The sequence below is a fragment of the Apus apus genome, chromosome 1, assembly GCF_020740795.1.
Source record: "Apus apus isolate bApuApu2 chromosome 1, bApuApu2.pri.cur, whole genome shotgun sequence".
Classification (NCBI taxonomy): Eukaryota; Metazoa; Chordata; class Aves; order Apodiformes; family Apodidae; genus Apus; species Apus apus.
In genome coordinates this window covers 59,788,502-59,800,788 of record NC_067282.1, presented here as the reverse complement: position 1 = coordinate 59,800,788, position 12,287 = coordinate 59,788,502, and positions in this window count along the sequence as shown.

Here is a 12,287-nt window from a genome sequence, read left to right as displayed (position 1 = left end):
AACTATCCCATTTGTTTTAAACACTCATCACAGTGACTCTTCTTACAAACTTTCAAATTGTTTTAATGGTTTCTGTAGTTATGTCAGTTTGTAAAGTGTTAATCAGTAGTCCATTACCCATTTTCTGTATTTGCAACACAGGCTAATAAAGCAATTGTAGATTCCAATGCCATGTTACCCTTGAACATTTTTTGGCATGTTTGTATTGATTTTATTAAAAATCCTCAACTAAAGCAACATAATGTCACATTTTTAATATTATTCAAAAGCAACATTTTCACATTTCCAATATGATAAAAAATGTGTATGAAAGGCCTTGATGAAAAATTAAGACCAGCTCCAAACAGACACTGGGGATCAGCTTTCAAACAGATAAATCAAGACAAGTTTTACTAGCAGCTATCTGATATAAAGCATTTGACGTATTTATAAATGCTTTGCAGCTGGATGTTCATTTCCCAGGGAGACTCAAATTGCATTTTTATAACTCTCTGTAACTTTTGTGTCTTTGCTGATTGATAGAAGTATAAGCTGTGCTCTTTCTTCATTGTAAGCCATGTGTAGAGAAAGGCTATTTTAGGTGTCCAGGGATGGTTGTTTAGTACTTCAGGTGTGCTACCAAGCCTAGCCCATGCAGATTATTAACGAGAACACTCTGAATAATCAATCTTACAAGTTTTCCTTTTGCTATGTAGTGGATGCATCAGTTACGTCTTGCTCTTAATTTTCCTGAGATGGCTGGATGGAATTTCCTGAGCTTCTGCATGGCAGTGAGAACATAATTTTTTATAGACTACCGTAATGCTAGGAAACATGGCTGGCTTAGGGAGCAAAACAGAAATGCTGTTCAACCTCAACGCTTTTACATTTGACAACAAAAAAGGTGATATGAAAAACTTTTACAAAGCTAGCATTTTACTCTGAGAGCAGACCTGATTTCCCAGTGAATCCCATCACTTTCATGCTGGCATAGGTCTGATTTCAAATTAGTTACAAAGATTTGTAAGAGATGGAATGCTCTGGGGAAATCAGTATGCATTATTTTAGCAAGGTAAGCTAAAATTAAGAGAAGATTAAATTATTTTGCAGTGGGGCAAGAAAACCAGTGAGGAAAAACAATTCCATGGACAGGGAAAGAAAAAAAAAAGAAAGATAAGAAAGACAGAAAGAGAAAGACAGACAGAAAGAAAGAAAGAAAGAAAGAAAGAAAGAAAGAAAGAAAGAAAGAAAGAAAGAAAGAAAGAAAGAAAGAAAGAAAGAAAGAAAGAAAGAAAGAAAGAAAGAAAGAAAGAAAGAAAGAAAGAAAGAAAGAAAGAAAGAAAGAAAGAAAGAAAGAAAGAAAGAAAGAAAGAAAGAAAGAAAGAAAGAAAGAAAGAAAGAAAGAAAGAAAGAAAGAAAGAAAGACTGTATCACAAAGGCACAAGTAAATTTAGTAAATCAATTTACTGTTTCATGCTGTGTGGGAGTCTTCTGCAGATTCCAAAGAACTGCCAATTTCTTATTTCCCCCATCAGCACTGTACATACTTTATGTACCCAGTAACTATTGGTCTGATTTTGCAATGTGTATTCTCTCTGGCCAGTGGCATCACAGTTGATGCCGGAAATCTTTTGAGAGATCATTTGATCAAGTATTTACTTCTTTAAATATTTGAGCCCGATTCTTCATGGCTGTGTCAAGTGACTTAAAACTCCCTACAGCTGCAGCTGGCACTTTTCCTACATATACAGCACGAGTGTTGTGGGGTTGCCTATGGCCCCAGAAACTGGCTGTGCCCAGACACCATTTTCTCCACCCCCACTCCAGTTTTATAACCTGACCTGGAGGATGGCCTGGTCTTCAGACTGCAATGGGGCTGCAAGGTCAGCTTCCATTCTTCGCTTACTTTCTCAAATGTCCAGAGAAAGCATGAAGTGGATAGCTGAAATCTTGGTTCCCCATTTGTAACAGCAAATTGGAGGAATTTTGCTTCAGCTCACTGGTTAGTTAATGTTTCTCAGCTCATTTTCAGCCCATTTTGAATCCCTATAGGCTACTGAAATGGGACCTCTACTTTCTTTCAACTCCTGAAGCCCCTTGAAAAACCCTACTGCCAGCAAAATGTTTTACTATTGACTTATTTTTAATGTACTTGAGAGCCTCAAAGCAGAAATATGCTGTTTCAACTGTCTTTAAGAACAGTGTTGGTAAAATGAGCTGAATTACACTGTAAAATAACATTACTTTCAGAGCATCACACTCACAGAGAAAACCTGAGGGGCCAGCTTTCCTCATAAAGCAGATTCCTATTCCAAAGCAAGATTCAAAGAGCTACTCTAAGAAGGCATCACATGCACTAGAGATTTGCTCTTTTTTTGTGGCCACATTTTAGAACAGGAAAGTAAGACTGTGTTTATAACAGCTGACAATCCAAAGCTTGAGCACTGGAAAGTAAAGTCTTGTTCACAAAGTTCTTCTTGGATGTCTTAATAAAAATTCTTGAAGCTTTTCATTTGATATGCACCACATTGATTCAAGTACTCCGATAAGGCAGAGTGCACTGAAAGCTGAGAAGGTAATAAAAATTGAAATCTGCTAACCTTCTATTTTAGTAGAAAATAAAAAGTCACCCATACACTAGCTTTTCACTCTTAGGTAGAGCCAAGCATTAAAGTGTCAAAGCTTTGTGCTGCTCTGAACTTGTATCTGTGCAATTTACATAAAGAAGTACAGCATTTACCTAAATCTACAAAGTTAAAGCAAACATAAGATTCAGAAGCTTAAAAGCAGGAAGATCCATGAAACAGCGCTCTGCAGACATTCACCCATGCAGTGTGGGTTGCAGTTTGTGATATCTATTATCATCATTATTGATAAGGAACCTGTAATATATTTTTCTTCTTAAGCCCCCTTTTTACACACTCTTACCTTAAAGGTCAACTTTTTTTTCCAGTGTTAGGATGCATTCATGAGGTAAAATATTCCAAACCTGAATATATCAGTGTTTTCTTTTCTACAGAATTTAAGGGGGTTTGATTACCTTATTGTCTGCAATGCTTGGAATTTGCTTTTTTATTGCAAAATAGTTACGATCATCTTGTTTGTTTTACATCTGTAGGGAAATCCATATTCAGTAAAGAATTTCTGCTCCAGAATCAGCAGATACTTCATATTTCAAGGCAAATGTACACTCAACAAACTTTGCCAAGAGTGGACAACTTTGTGTGTTCTAATAAATAGCATGTGATTTGTGACTGCATTGACTGGAAGCATGTTCCTTTGTGAACTTACAAAAGCTGATGGCAATTACCTACTTTTGTGAGTTAAAGTGGTACATTAAGTTAACATTGGTAAACATCATATTTACTTATAATATAGTCCAATATAAGAACCAAGAAATTAGTTGGGAGGTTTTAGAATGATTTACTGCTGGGTAATTATTCATAATACTGTCAAATAACAGAATAGTGCGTGGGCATGAGATACAATAGCAGTACTCTTACTGAAAGCTTATACTTTCTTTAGCATACAGCTGTCCCACTCTAGTGCTATCAGTATAGGAAATATCTAAGTTAGTGAAATTTAAAGACTGAGTTTGCTTTGATGGAGGTTTATGCACATACCAGAGCTTCGTTAGAGCACAATGTACCTAAGGGAAACATCCTTTCTGCATGAATCCCAGAACAAAGCATGCATTTCCATGACAAAGGTGAATCCAGCCTAAGAAACATTAGGAAACAGGTTCCACTTGGAACACGTTCACTGAATCTTATTTAAATATAGCAAGAGAAGCACAACTGTTCTTTCTAAAGATGTAGACAACATGGATTCTTTGGAAAACCTGTTTTACCTATCTGACCTTTTTGGTGCTAGGATAACAGCGCTGTCCAACTGCAACTAAAATCTTTGTTCCTAAAGAACTCTGATAATACAACATACCACAACTCTGCTAACCTGTAATTAAAAAGCTAAAATCTCCACCGCATCTGTCAGTTAACCAGTCTCTCAATGAAACAAATGCCAACAACACATTGCTAGATAGTTTTATTTTTCAACAAAACAAAAAGGATGGTTCTACTGAATAGACACTCTGTTCTCATATTAGCAAGGGCCAAAAAATGGTCTATTCTATGCTAACATGGATTTCATTCAAATGCATTCCAAAATTTTGTTGTATTATCATTCTTTTAAACACAAACAATATTATTTATCTCAATTGAACTTTGGATGAAACATAACGCAGGTTTTCCAGTTGTGAAGAAAACTGGAATTGAGTGCATGCTACATTTTGTCTAGCCAGCATTTACCCACAAAAACAAGTTTTCATTTTAGAAATTTCCTTCTGAACAGAGCTAATCCAATGATATAAATAAATATAATGTCCAAAAATATTACTCCAATTACAGCAGCAAAATACATAACCAGCCTTAAAACACTTTGAGAAATAAAACATTGTGTTTCTGAGAGCCAAACACAGAGGTATGTTAAGTGAATAATAAAAACACACTTGTGTGTACTAATTGGATAAGGACATATATTGCTTTGACTGTCAGTTACTACTGTGCCTTTAAAAGTTCCTTTTGTTAAGCATGTGATTTCACTGTTAAAAATGAATAAAAACCTGTGCAACTGCCTCAAGATAGCCTTGCATAAGGCACAGATTTAACTTCAAGGCCACTTAGAAAATGATCCCTATTATAAGTCTTGCATTTTACATTCTCGTTTACTTTATGTCTTCCTAGGGTATGTTCTGGTTTGGTTTTTTAAAACTTTTCTGAAGCCTTGGGAAAGTTTATAGAGAGAACAATACAGCTGGTATTAAACCATCCCTTATTTGGGTTAAAAACAGTGGGGTTCGCAGAATCTGGATTGCAAACCCTTTCACTGTAAGAAAGCCCCGTGCAGAGCTGCTTCCCATTTGCCACCAAGACACGGTCTGTCCTCTGGTCCTCCCTGCAACTGAGATCCACACATCATGGCACAGACTGGAGCTGCTATCATGTCTCTGGCTGCATCTCTTCAGGTACCCTGGTGAGTGGTGTCAGCTTTGCTCCTGTCACCCCAAGCAGGGACACTAGTCACAATTCAACTAAATCCTGAAGCAATCTCTCACCCCAGTGTTGTAGAGACCAGTCAAGTCTGCATTATCTTACACATAAACAGATCCCAAATCATCATTTTTTGCATGTCTGTGCCTGCATGCAAATGTTTTTATCACCACTCAAGAGCAAGACTATCGCAGCTATCAACAATGCAAAAGCACACGCTGATGGAGAGGAGGGGGAGGGAGGTAATTTCAGGTAGTCAGACTGAAGTTTACCCTCCACTCCCCACGAGCTGAGGCAAAGAAACAGGGTCACCACAGACAGGACAGGCTCCCAGAGTTTTCTGCCAGCCTCTTGCCTTTGCTCACACCAGGTATCTGGGGAGCATCCTCCTCCCGAACCGAGACCTTCAGCACCGAGACGTGAGAACAAGGTACAGCCCAAAATGCCAGCAAGCACCAGTGCCGGGTCAAACCTCCAAAAGATCGCCCGGCTAGTTATAAGAAACACACCCAGCCCCGAGGCAACACCTCCAAGAGCACCTGGTGGTCCGCTTGGAAAAAGCCTCACTCTTCGCCCCTCACCACCTCCTCCCCCGGCCCCTGCTCGGCTCCGAAGTGACCGAGCCCACAGCGTCCTGCCGGCAGCTGGGAGCCAGCTCCCTCAGCAGCTCCTGGGAGAACCCCCAGCCCGGTGATCCCCCCGGCGCTGCCGCCCCGCAGCCCCTCCGCACGCCCTGCCCTTACCCTGCGGAGCAGCCCGCCTGCCTGCCTGCCTCCCTGCGAGCGGCGGTCCGGTTGCGTGCAGGGCGCGGAGTGATGGAGAGCGGGGAACTCTTCAGGGATAATCAGCGCTGAGAGGCTGCTCCTGTGAATAGTGTACATCCTGTAGCAGCGGGCTCTGCTTCTAGCAGCTGGCAGCAGCCTTCGCGGGAGCAGTGATGAGCACAGCTTGAGATCTTCCACAATTAACCAAATATTGTATAGCGGCAACAAATCAACAACTAAAACCCCGGCTCGCAAATAAAAGCAAAGTACAATTTCAGACGGGAGCTGAAAGCTTAAGTCACCCAATGCTACATTTCTTCTTCAAGATTATTCCAGCAAGCTCCTTCTGCTATTTTTACTGTACCATAATGCACTAGGTCTGGCTTTTACCCTATTGAAAGAACATGAATATATTATTATCCACACAAAAGAGCAGGTTATTGTTTATGAATTACCAGCCTTCCCAGCAACAAAGGCTATTTTCATAAGAAAACTCAATTTCATTTTAGCTCCAATTTGATTACCAGCTGAAGAAAAGCAGCCCTGCGCCTAAACCTCAAAGGATTTTTATTCAAACCATTGAATGGGCTTTATTGCTTCCTTTTCAAAACTGATGTAGAAAGCTTTTAGAGTAAAACATTGACAAAAAATTATTGCGCTGCTATTTTGTGCAATAACAGAGCTGAAGAGGGGCAATGATTTCTCAGTCATCCTTCACTGTACTTCAGAACAGTAAAGGCTGGAATTAATGACAGACCATAGAGAGGAGCTAAGCCAAGGTCTCACAATGCATGTCAAATCTAAATGATCACTATACATTGAAAAGACCCAAAAAAGCCTGCAGCTGATTGATTCATGGCTTTCACAAGAAAGACAGGCTTGAAGAGTTTATTGCACCACAATTTACTCTGAATTATCATAAAAATGAATGTAGAGGCTGAATGTCACCCCGGCACACTCCAAAAACACACATCCAGGGACAAAGTTCACCCAGGAATTATAGCAGTGCTGTTCATGCTACTATAGTTAAGGGTCTGTCACTTTTCTCCTATTATAGGGGGTTTTAGCTCAGCTGTAAAGCTGTGCTCCAGAATAAAACTTGGCACAAAGGTCTCATTTTGAGGGAATATAATTTTTTTAAACAAATGAAAAAGAAAAAAAGAAAAAACACCTTCCTGGCTGTTTTTAAGTTAAACATTTCTAAAAGCTGCTTGCTAATTTCTGAGGCTTTTTAACAATTGTATAATTCAAGATTGGGTTTAGGATTTGATGTTTTTTTCTTTCAGAAATAAAAATTAAGTTGTCAGACCATGAAGGGCACAATTTCTTTTCTTTTTTTTTTTTTTTTTTTTTCTGTATCAGACAAAAATATTTTTAAATTCCTGATTTACTTTTTTGTAATGGTTTATAGAGCATGTATGATAGAACAGTGGAACTAAACTGTTAGGACATGGACTTTGCCAAAGACACCTGGATGCTGCATTATGAGAGCAGCCTCTGTAGCACTATGATTTGAATTGGCTTAGTCACTTAATTAAGAAGTTGCATAAAAAATACACATACAGCAGATCAGAAGGACTCCAAGACAGCTCATTTAAGTCCACTGGTTCTCTTCACACAGCTACAGTAAAAATGCAAGTAATTCATTTGCATTTTTCAATGGTTTGCCATAAACTTCTGAAAAGCAAAAGATGAAAATAAGGTACAGTTGCTGCCACTAGTCTCATTTGAGGCTCTTTGACAAACACAGAAACTTGGAAACCTGAATTAGTTTTACAAGTAAACCAGCCATTCTCAATTCATGCTACATTCCTACCTTCTCATTCATTGTGCATTTTTTGATGTTACCTGGCCTGAGCAGAGATTCACATTTAAGGCATTCCTCTCAATCTCATATACACTTCAGGGGAAAAAAAAGGCTATATTTTGGTGTTGGTCACTCCTAACTACAGCAGATCCCAAACCTGGAACTGCAGAATAATAGGAACTTCCTCTCTGGTTCTCTTGCAGGATGGACACAGTTCATGCTGATGAGCTGAAAGAGTTCAGCTCTTGCTAAAGTCAGATCCTACTCCTGAAGTTCACATCTAGGTCTAAATCCATTAAGGATTAAAGGGTTTTGGCTCCTGATGCTCACTTCAGTGAGTCAGAGGTTCTGTACTAGGATGATCAGACTGCAAAAGTCCTTTGGGAAATGCAGCTAAGAAAAAATAAATAGAAACCGGTTTTGTAAATTTTGGTATGGAGTGCTTGCACTGGAAAATATCTAGAGAGCTTATAAAAGCAAAGAGAACATGAGAACCCTTGCACTGGCATCAGAGAATGAGAGAAACAGTGCATGCATCCAAATAACTATATTTTGAGTAAAATATTGCAGTTTGATTTTGTCAGAGCAATTTCTCAGAGTCAGGCAGCTACCTACAAAATTCAGTGTACACATAGACCATTGTCAACTCACAGAAGCTGTGTACAAAGAAGTATTTTTAAATTCCTCTAAAACACTATACTTGCTACACAGCCTCGTCCTACTCACAGCTTCAAGTATTCTTGTTATTTCACTTTATTTTTTATTGTGTGCTTGAAAAATATGAAGAGTTGCGATGGTCATGCATGTACTAGAGACACAACCAAATACTAGCAAAGTGATGGGGGAGACACAGGAAAATTTTGTGTCCAGACCAAGAAGAAAAAAAAAAGGAAGAAAAAAAAAGGAAGAAAAAAAAAGTCATATACCATGAAAAATTATTCAAATACTTTTCAAATTCACAAAGTTGTAATTCTATAGTGGTTTAATGCTCAGAAAACATTGAAACAGTTGTATGCTCTTGTGGGTATGCCTGAGAAGAGAAAAAGCAGCTACAACAACTTACCTTTTGAAAAATAGTAATATTTAGGGAATTGTACTGTAACTAGTGAAAAATATTCAGATACAGCAATTCCAGTTTGTGTTCACGAGGCTTGTTGGTACGTCAAGGCATTAAGAGCATTTGAATAATACCCCTACCCAGGGACACAATTTTTACCACAAATTCTTACATTCTTGACACCATTTCTGTGTGAAGAAGCTACTGGGGATCAGAAAAGTACTGAGCATCAAAAGAAATCTCATACCATTGCATAAAGCATTTAAATGTGCATATGTGTGCAACATGCAGACTATGAAAGTGGTCTCCATATATACCCACACGCAAAATCTAGCTGCTTTTGCAGTACTCCCATAATTTGTTTGTGTGTATCTATCATATGCAGTCACACGCACGTGCACATTTTTGTTTACAGCAGATGCTTTCTGAAAATATATTTTGTCTCTAATCCCACATTTTTTATACATAGATGATCTGACAGAGTAGGGAAGTCTTACAAATAGACAGTATTTTAACATGTTACCACACCAAGCTGAGCTGACCAGCATTTGGACCCTCCTGGTAATGGCTGCACCCTGCCCCTTCTCCAACTTGTTAATGCTGACTATTGTCATTTGGGACAGCACTCAGGGCAGGTGTGAAAAGCCCCTTCACAGAAGGCATCATGCAAACCAGAAGCAAAGAGCCTGCTGGTGTCTGTTGGAAAGCCCATGCTGCGGAGATGTGGGCATGTTTGAAACAGAGCTAGACCAGCAGACAGCTGGACTTGTGTAACAGAGTGACTGGAGGTGGAAACCCATGATGGATTCAGTCTCTCAATATACACACAAAAGCCTGCAATTGTGGAAAAAGGAGATGTCCTTGAATGCAATAGTCATGGATGTGCATTAAGTGCTCTGCCAGGACAACAGTAAGTAGGGAAACAGCCCCAGGACTTGTCCACACAGTTTCCTTAAAGCATTGCACAGGGAAAGCAAGAGAAGATGCCAAGCCACGTGTTGCAGAATGGCTTGAGCAGCAGGGCCATGGGCCCCTGCTATCTCCTCGAGAGGCCTTGAGAGTGTGGCACAAACAGCAGCTGTACAAGCAATCTCTTTTTTTAGCCTAACACAAGTATAAACAATCTCTGTTAGCTTAAACTAACTCAAGGACAAGGTAGAGAAGTAGAATGATAGAAAACAAGGAAGAACCCTGGAACTCAGATGTGTGTTATTATCCAGTAAAATCACTGCAAGTAGTTGCTGTCCAGTGAAATCACTACAAGTAGTTACTATCCAATGAACTCACTATGCGTGGTTACTATCCAATGAATTCACTATGCGTGGTTACTATCCAATGAATTCACTACATGTAGGTTTGGAAAAGGGTATAAAAGTAACACTGTGTATTCAATAAATGGAAGCTTGCTTTATCAATCACATTGATTCTGGACTGCTTGCTTCCCTCGCCGCCGGCAGCCACGTGATGTGGCTTTACACAAGAGATGCTTAGAGCGAACAGACTTCCTTCTGTCAGGTCTTCCTCATTAATCTTTCTGTGAGACTGATAAAGAGTCACCCCTCACACTTTCATCTTTTGACAAAAGATGATTGGCATGCAGAAGAGCAATACCAACAGAGGATTTCTTTTAGACACTGCCCTGCCCCAGGCCTCTTCCTCCTCCCATTTCATCTTTCCACAAGCTTTTGCTATAGACCCTTTCCAGTGTTTCCCTCATCCTCATATCTAACTTCAGCAGCCCCCTTAAACCTTCTCCCATCACATCCTCCCCTCCAAGCACAGGCTGTGCTTGAACTCTCCCTGCAGATCCTGACCTTCCCTTTCCCTTCATCTTCTCTCACTTCAGAGACTGTGAGGAGAGTGAAGTGACCTAACACAGGAGAGATGGGCAATAAGCGTCTTCTGGGTGCAAACCTGGGATGTGAAAGATGCCCTTACCTTGTAAAAAAAAATAAAAAATGATCAAGTGCCTGACCTGTCAGATCTTGACTAGTAAAATCACTGTTTGGCCAATACAGAAAAATTGTGTCCATTTTCAAACTGTTTCAACCAGGTAGTAATTTTAAAGATGGACTCACTTGTTATCACTGCCTTACAAGGATCAGTCATCTTTCTGCTCTCCCAGATCACAGGTCATCTTGCACTTCAGCAGCCAAGAGGTAAGAAAACCCTTAGAGAAGTTACAGACAAGAGACCACAGAGGCTTCCTCCAGGTAAAGAGGGAGAGACAGAAGCTGTAGAACTTCAAACTATTATTTCATTTACTCTTTGTAGCATCTCAGCTTCTGCTAGGATCAGACAAATTCAAATGAATTAATGTATTGACTGCTTATTATTCCCAACTTTTTGTGTGTGCATCTGCTCTCTAAAAAAGGTCTTAGACTTGCCACTGACCTAAACCAAACATCCTCTCATATTTTTTATCCCCCCCACAGCTGAGCCTTCCAGCAGCCTTTCAGAAAGCACAGCTGCTCCCTTGCTCATCAGTTTGGGAATCTCAAGCAGAGACCAGAGACCTCTATGCAGTCTAAGTTCACAAAGAAGGGAGCAAAACCAGTAGAAGTTGGTACAGACTGGCCAAATGCACTAGCATTTGAGGACATAAATAAGTGTTGAGCATGTGAGTGGGTAAATAAGAGTTTATCAGCACCTTTCTCTTTTTCCATGAAAGGAAGGGCATTTCATGGCATCTTTGAAAAAAGAGCTAGGAAGTACCTTGTTGTTGCTGTTTGTGCTACTGTAGGACATAGGAAAAATGCTGATGGACTTGAAGCCCATTATGTCAAACAGAAACCATTCTCTGTTGTGGGAAGTGAACAGCCCAAAGCAGACACCAATGGACACAGGAGCAGGAGGAGAAAAGGCTATATTTCAGTCAGTGTTATTGGCTGTGGTCTCCCAGGACATCTGGTCCTTAATCACATTAATGGTTTTGTAAGTATTCCCAGAGACTCTGATTTTCAGATGGAAGCTGAATCGCAGTTTGTTACTGGTAAAAAGTAACCAGCTTTTCAATTAGAGTAGGAAAAGGAAGCACACATAACCCATTATGCATTTTTATTAACATAAAGATGGTGAGATCATGTGAACCTAAAACCAACTTGAAGTCTTTGTAAAGATACAGGCAGTTGTCTGCTTCTGGGTAGAAATCCTCTCTTCCTTACTGGAAAAGTAAGTATTTACTTTGGGAAAGGAAATGCTATTTATTAGAAAAGCTATTTCAAATCAAACAGCAAAACTCCCTGTGAGAGTTAGCTGGCAGAAAAAAAATCATGCAAAGTAGTGTAAAAAGAATGTAAAGATAGACTGGCTGTTGGTGGGAGGAATATTCAAAGCCAAAAAAGCAAGCTCAGTCCAAAGGAAGGTCAAGATAAATTACTGCCTGAAGTAGATGTCAATGGAAGATGATTTAGAGGCACCAAAAGAGACTAATACAGAGGACAACATACCTAAGCTGTAGCCAATGCATAACGGGTAGGTAGTTAAGAATAATTCCAAACAACTGCAGCTATTTGAGGCCAGTTCTGACAGAAAAGCAACCTTAAAAATAATAGTCCTCAGTAACTAGTCTTATCTGTGGCACAAGACAAGCAGTTATATCTTGCTTATCTGTTTTTTCTCACTGTGTATTA